The sequence below is a fragment of the Nicotiana tomentosiformis genome, chromosome 4 (genome assembly GCF_000390325.3).
Source record: "Nicotiana tomentosiformis chromosome 4, ASM39032v3, whole genome shotgun sequence".
Lineage (NCBI taxonomy): Eukaryota > Viridiplantae > Streptophyta > Magnoliopsida > Solanales > Solanaceae > Nicotiana > Nicotiana tomentosiformis.
The window spans coordinates 131,544,880-131,552,864 of record NC_090815.1 but is presented as its reverse complement, the minus strand read 5'-3'; the positions used below and the strand labels follow the sequence as shown (position 1 = coordinate 131,552,864).

The 7,985-nt window shown below is 36.3% G+C and overlaps 1 long non-coding RNA gene across 1 annotated transcript; it reads right to left on the bottom strand.

Annotated features, from left to right (window-relative positions):
- Positions 1-1,015: 1,015 nt before the first annotated feature.
- Positions 1,016-6,076, bottom strand: LOC138910697 (uncharacterized). Its single transcript, XR_011415846.1, has 2 exons — positions 5,980-6,076; positions 1,016-1,759 (listed from the first exon to the last, which is right to left on the bottom strand). It is a non-coding gene; the product is annotated as an uncharacterized lncRNA (long non-coding RNA).
- Positions 6,077-7,985: the final 1,909 nt, after the last annotated feature.

The following is a 7,985-nucleotide window of genomic DNA, read 5'->3' as shown; positions in this document are numbered from 1 at the left end:
AAATTTAAAGAAAAAATAAGAGAAAGTTAGAACAATAGAATTTGATTCTAGAATCCCATAACGTAATATATCAAAATAAACTTTCATTGTTGCTGCAATGGTTAAAAATGAAAGAAAAAAAAATTAATTTATTCAACGTCTTTTATCCATAGAAACTCATCCGCTCTGGGAGTTTATACCTAACTAAATATTTAACCTTAAGAGTCAATAAATCGAAGTGAAAATGTATATTATTCGACCAGGGTTAAATGTTAAAAATTATATATGCAAGACATATGTCTTACATTCATTGCCTTGCTATAAATATCCAATGCAAATAAGTTTTTACCATTTTTCATCCCTTATTTTTTTAGAGAATAGACAACTTCGAGGAAAAAGAAACGAATATATATAAGTTTTATTATGAGAAAGAAAAATAAGAAGAATATTAACGTTAGAATGTAAATTAATTATAAGTCACCATAAATCACATTGGCGAAATAGTTCTCTATCGTTTTGTAAAAATCTTATACTATTTTACCATAAATAATCAATATATTCTGGAAAAAGATTACCATAGAATTAACATATTATTAAATAAAAAATGGGCCCCTAATAATTTGGGGGCCTAAACCATTGCTTCGTTGGCTTTACACTCTGGCCGGTTCTGTATAGATATAGATATACATATATACCAACTAAAATAAATAAACAATCGTGTAAAGATCCCATGATAATAGCTTACTTTTATACTGGATTTAATAGAAAGATTCGACTACGTACGGACTTGACGACTCCTAAAGCCCCCCCACCCCTGCATTCAAATGATAATCCAACCCTTGAGAGTTGAGACAGCTGAACTTCTGCGATGATCTTTTCTGTCACGACTTTTACTAATTAAACACATTTTAACCCTCACAAATTTAGTCTAATCCGTCTATTTGATACCCCTGTCCAAAATGAATTTGCAGGGCGTTTTTCTAGAAATAGCCACTTTAAGGCCACTGTTTAAAACTTAGTCATTGTTTCATAAGTATTAGTAAAAGTTAATCATTGTGTAATAAGTAGGTATAATTTTAATAAAAATACCCCTAAACTAAATACAAAAAGCCTACATCGTTCTCTCGTGCTTTCTTGAGTCCACAAAACAGTTTCTACTTTTTGCTACTTCTGTCTTTTTCATTTGTTTTATTTTCTTCCTTGGCAGAGAGGTATAGTTGAGATATTCCCTTAAAAATGACAAGGCCGGGCATAAGGTAAGGCTTTGAAGCCACTAGTTTAGGTCCCAAAAATATTATTATCAGATACCTAAAGCATATATAATTTACTCAGTATAATTAATAGAAGGTTTCAAACTTTGTTTTGTTTTTTAATTTGGTTGAAATTGTCCAAACAAGTGAGAAAATTACGGTAAATGTTTTCGCTCTCATTAATTAGTACATCTACATGACTACCTCCCTCTTCGATTTTTATTTTTCTCCTATAATACATTCATTTCTTCTTTTTCCTTTTCTCATATAATACATCCACCTCCCTTTTCAATGTTTATGATGTTAAACCCCCCCACAAAAATAATAGTTACGGTACTAAAAGCGGAATAATAACGTAGCACCGAGATTCGGTAATTAACAAGAATAAAAGAGTGATAACGACACCAAGATTTTTACGTAGAAAACTCTTTTGAATAAAGGAAAAACCACGACCTTGAGAGGAACAACTGATATCACTATAGCAATGAATTTTACACTTTGTAGGTCCGAGTAAAATACTCCAAAGACCACTACAACACTCAAAAGAAATAACCCTCTTTTGATATTCCCACCTCACTACAATATCGCTCAGTCTCTATTTTTCTCACTGACTATTTTCTTATACCTTGTCTGTGATGCCTCACTCTTTCTTTCTCTCTTTGTTGGTGTATTTTACAATGAGAGCAAGACATCTATTTATAGTGTTTAGGATTGCTTCATTGATGTCATCAATGATCTCATGAGTTTGGCAAGGGTCAAATATTCAATATGAAACCAAAGAAACATTTGCTATAAAATCTTCCTTACTATTCCTTTAGTTGGCTTGACATTTCAAAGCCAAAAGGAAGATGTCTTCCTTACACATGGGATGGACTCATCAAATCTCCCCCTCTAGTCCCATGCACCTGAAGGAGGTAACTCCAATTTTTCATATAGAGTTCATGCCGACAAGTTCTTTGCATAGCTCGAACTTGTCTCTTGGTACCACCTTGGTCAGCATATCCGAAGGATTCTCACTTGTATGGATCTTCAAGACTTTTAGAGATTCATTTTCTACCATATCTCGAATCTAGTGATATCTCATGTCGATGTGTTTGGTCCTTGCATGGTACATGAAGTTCTTGCTAAGGTCTATTGCACTTTGACTGTCACAATAGACGACATACTCCTTCTGATGCAATCCAAGCTCTTGAAGGAACCGTTTCAACCATATCATCTCCTTGCCAGCTTCAGTAGCGGCAATATACTCCGCTTCCGTTGTAGAGAGTGCGACACACTTCTGCAACTTCGACTGCCATGATATAGCTCCCCCTGAAAATGTGAACAAATATCCAGTAGTGGATTTTCTGTTATCAATGTCACCTGCCATATCAGCATCTGTATAGCCCTTCAAGATTGGATCAGATCTTCCAAAGCTCAAACAATCTCCTGTGGTACCTCTCAGGTACCTGAGTATCCACTTGACTTCTTCCCAGTGTTCTTTTCCAGGATTTTCAAGAAACCTGCTGACAACACCAACTGCGTGAGCAATGTCAGGTCTAGTGCATACCATTGCATACATCAAGCTTCCAACTGCATAAGAATAAGGAACTCTAGCCATGTTTCCTTTCTCCTTCCCTGTTGTAGGATACATCTTCTTGCTCAACTTTAGATGACTAGCAAGAGGTGTGCTGACTGTCTTAGCATTCTTCATGTTGAAGCTTTTCAGTATACGTTCAATGTACTTCTCCTGAGACAGCCACAACTTTCTGCTTGTTCGCTCTCGAACTATCTCCATGCCTAAAATTTGTTGTGCTAGGCCCAAATCCTTCATATCAAATAACTTGGACAGATCTCCCTTCTACTTTGCTATCAACCCCTTGTCTTTTCCTACAATTAACATGTCATCCACATACAACAATAATATAATAAAGTTATTTTCAGAAAATCTTTTGAAGTATACATATGGATCAGAATATGTCTTTGTGTAAGTTTGACTTTTCATGAATGAGTCAAACTTCTTGTACCACTGCCTTGGTGCCTGCTTCAACCCATAAAGACTCTTATTCAGTTTGCACACCATGTGTTTCCTTTTAGCTACTTCAAATCCTTCTGAATGCTCCATATAAATCTCCTCTTCCAAATCTCCATGAAGAAATACAGTTTTCACATCCAACTTCTCTACTTCAAGATATAGGCTAGCTACTAAGCTCAAGATTGTTTGAATTGAAGTCATTTTGACAACAGGTAAGAAAATTTCGTCAAAATCAATACCTTTTTTTTTTATGTTCGATGCCTTTAACCACTAATCGAGCTTTGTATCTGACCAGCTTGCCATTTCCATCTTTCTTGAGTTTAAAGAACCACTTACATTTGAGTGGTCTTTTACCCTTTGGAAGTTCAACCAGCTTGTACGTGCCATTTTTCTGCAAAGATTTCATCTTCTCTTGCATGGCTTTCACCCACTGGTTCTTTTCTGGATGAGACAACACCTCCTTAAGACTTTCTGGCTCCCCTTCATCATCGATGAGGACATACTCTGTGGAAGGGTACTTGAATGACTCTACCCTTGGCCTCTCTGATCTTTTCAGAGATTGAGGTTGTTCTTCTTCCTGAGTGGGGTACTCCACTTGTTCGACATGATCATCAAGTTGCTCCCCCTGCTCAATAGCCTCACCAGGTTGCTCCCCCTGCTCGGCAACCTCGTCGGTCCTACTTTCTACACTTGTGGGATTGTTAGAAGTAGAAGGAATAGTAATAAGTTTAGGAATAATACAATTCTTGGCCTTCTCTAGCATATCACCAACAGTTCTAACTTCACTTTCTCGGAAGACTACATCTTTGCTTCTGATGACCTTCTTCTTTACAGGATCCTGCAATCAGTATCCGAACTCTTCATCTTCATATCTGATGAATATGCATGGAACAGATTTATCATCCAGCTTTGTTCTCTGCTCCTTTGGTACATGTGCAAAAGCCCTGCCACCGAACACCTTTAGATGCGAGTAGGACACCTCTTTGTTGGTCCAAACTCTCTATGGGATGTCAAAGGCCAACGAAACTGATGGACTCCTATTGATCAGGTAACAAGCTGTCTGAACTGCTTCACCCCAGAATGATGTAGGCAGTTTAGCCATTCTGAGCATGCTTATCACCTTTTCCATAATGGTGCAGTTCATCTTTTCGGCTACGCCATTGTGTTGTGGGGTTCCAGGAATTGTCTTTTTATGTCTGATCCCATGGATCGAATAGTACTCTTTAAATTCCCTTGAAGTGTACTCACCTCCATTGTCACTTCGAAGACACTTTAGCTTTTGACATGTCTCCCTTTCCACCATAGCATGAAACTTCTGGAAAACTTGAAACACCTGATCTTTGATTTTCAAAATATAAACCCATAATTTTCGTGAAGCATCATTAATAAAAGTAATAAAATATTTTTTACCACCCATCGATTCAATTTTCATTGGACCACAAATATCAGAATATACCAAATCAAGTATATTCAATTTTCTTTCAGACGATGTCTGAAATGAGACTCTATGTTGCTTACCAAATAAATAGTAGTCACAAGGTTTTATAGTTGTACCTTTGGTATAATAAATGAGTGATTTCCTGGCAAGAATCTGCAATCCCTTCTCGCTCATATGACCCATCCGTTTGTGCCACAAATCTGCAGAAATCTCATTTTGTGTCGCGTTCTATTCACCTTGGCATATTTCTACATTTGTCTTGTACAACGTGCCACGAGCAACTCCCTTTACAATCACCAATGATCCCTTGGTGAGTCTCCACTTTTGATTTGCACAATAGTTCTCGTATCCATCTAGGTCTAAAGCAATTCTCGAGATCAAGTTAATCCGCAAATCAGGTACATGTCGCACGTCCTTTAGAACCAATGTGCATCCAATATTTGTCTTGATACAAATGTCACCGATAACCCCTACCTTTACTTTTTGTGATGAGAGAATGTCCTTGACTTTCAGGCTTCTTTCTCATCTTCTCATTGAGTAAAAGAGCCGATGTGACATATTTCAACTCAATAGTAGTCTTACCGTGCAGGATGGTTGTTGCCAAATTATTGTACGAAGATGGCAACGAGTTTAACAACAAGATGGCTTTATCTTCTTCCTCGATTTTCACTCCGAGATTGGCGAGTTGTGTGATTAGTCCGTTAAACACATTTAAATGTGACGAAAAATTCATACTTCCACCCATGTGTAGAGCGTATAGCTGCTTCTTCAGGTACAAAAAATTCATACTTCCAAATGCCACGTGCGGTGTCTTCATCAATGATGTTATTTACCACATCATCTGATAAGTGCACCTGATTGCACTAGCAGCCCTTTCATCCAAGTCAGCCCAATCCTCAGCTTTCATGGTATCAGACATTTTGGCATCAACATCTAGTACCTTGTGTAATCCTTGTTGGATGAGTAGATCTCTCATCCTTCTTTGCCATTTTGAGAAACCGCTATCTCCGTTAAATTTTGCTATCTCGTACTTTACTCCGGATATTTTTTCTTTTCACCGAGTATAGTACTACCGACAGTGAATAGTATTCTTGTGAACGAGCAGAACCTGTGCTCTGATACCAGTTGTTGGGAATAAACCCCCCATAAAAATATTAGTCACGGTACTAAAAGAGGAATAATAACGTAGTACCGAGATTCGGTAATTAACAAGAATAAAAGAGTGATAACGATACCAAGATTTTTACGTGGAAAACCCTTTTCAATAAGGGAAAAACCACGGCCTTGAGAGGAACAACTGATATCACTATAGCAAGGAACTTTATACTTTGTAGGTCCGGGTAAAATACTCCAAAGATCACTACAACACTCAAAAGAAATAACCCTCTTTTGATATCCCCACCTCACTACAATACCATTCAGTCTCTATTTTTCTCACAGACTATTTTCTTATACCTTGTATGTGATGCCTCACTCTTTCTTTCTCTCTTTGTTGGTGTATTTTACAATGAGAGCAAGACACCTATTTATAGTGTTTAGGATTGCTTCATTGATGTCATCAATGATCTCATGAGTTTGGCAAGAGTCAAATATTCAATATGAAACCAAAGAAATATTTGCCATAAAAGCTTCCTTACTATTCCTTTAGTTGGCTTGACATTTCAAAGCCAAAAGGAAGATGTCTTCCTTACCCATGGGATGGACCCATCATATGATACAAGCAATAACATGTGAATTTTAAGCACCAGTTAAATGGTAACAGTTCCAGGTAACTAACTTTTGACTTGCTAGGATTATTTGCCATATAGCAACTGGCTTCAATTGATGCTTAAGCATTTGATTTGGTGATTTCCATGGTGTGTGCAGGGTCGGCTCAACTATAAGGCAAGTGGGGTCCCATTTTTTGGGGGCCCCCACTTTTTTTAAAGTTGTATGTTATATATTATAAACAAAAATAAATATTCATGCATATACTATTGGAAGCGAAATTTTTGGAAGAAAGTAATTTTTTACCTTTTATGTGAGAACCGTTGGTGTCTAATTTCTTGCCTAATTATATCCTACCACCTAACATGGTCCCACATGACTATTCCTATATTTTTGTCTTTTTCATTGTCTCTATCACTTATTCTTACTCTCTTCTTATTAACTATTCCTATATTCCATTCAGAAAACTTACCATTGTGTGCTCACAAAAGATCAAAGTTTGCTTTTGGGTGTCTTTTTCAAAATTTCAAGCATTGCAACAAGACAAAAGCAATCGTTATTTTGAAGCACTACAATACTGTTTTGATACCGTTATATCAACTAATCATATTCTTGAGCCATGTTTTATTATTCCAACTTTATATTATATTTTTTCATTGAAAATTTGTCATTATTGATATTCTTACTTCCTAAGTATATATTCTTGTTTTAGTTATTATTAGATTTTATTCAATTTAAATATGTCAACTAGAAAATATGAATCCGGTTATGCAAAAAGAGAAAAAAAAATGTGAAGAATTAATTAAATCTCAAAATGGAGCCCTTGATAGATTTTTAACAAATAATAAAAATCTTGAATTAGAAAATATGGGAGGATGTTCTTCAAATGAACAAGTCACTGATAGAGTTGAGTTCGATGATAATAATACCCAAGAAGAAAATCTAGAAGAAGTTACTATAAAATCTGACACAGTTTCAGAAAATCAAGAACTCTTAAATGATTTGAATAACTGCATCTCTAAATATTATATACGATCCAAGTCAATAGAATATGGTAGATACAAAGTTGAGAGATCTATTAGTAGAAAAGGGGCCAATTAGAATAACTGGCATAAATTTTCCAAAGGATAAATTCTTAAGACATTTTTCTACAACACATTATATTCAAAAATTGGCAAATGACGTTCTTTTATTAAAACATAAATTAGAGTCTCTCTGTGAAGTTTGGCTTTAGGCCCCCCAATCTTGTTGAGTCGGCCCTGGGTGTGTGAACAAGCTATATATGATTGGAACTGGATTGATGGATTCTCTAGCCACATCATGGCCTCATCACCAATCCACGAAAAAATTATTGCCTTACTCAAAGGATTGGAACTTGCTTTCACAAAAAGTCGAACACCAATTATAGTGGAAGCATACTACCAGGTAATACTATCCCTATTACATGACAAAGTGCACAATAAAAGCTAATGTTAATTTTCTACATGATTGCAGGTTCTTGCTGGACGCACTGGGCCATCCGGATGTTAGCCATATCTACCGTGAGGAAAATCAAGTGGCGCACAAACTGGCGCAGTATGGGAGCAGCTACAACTCA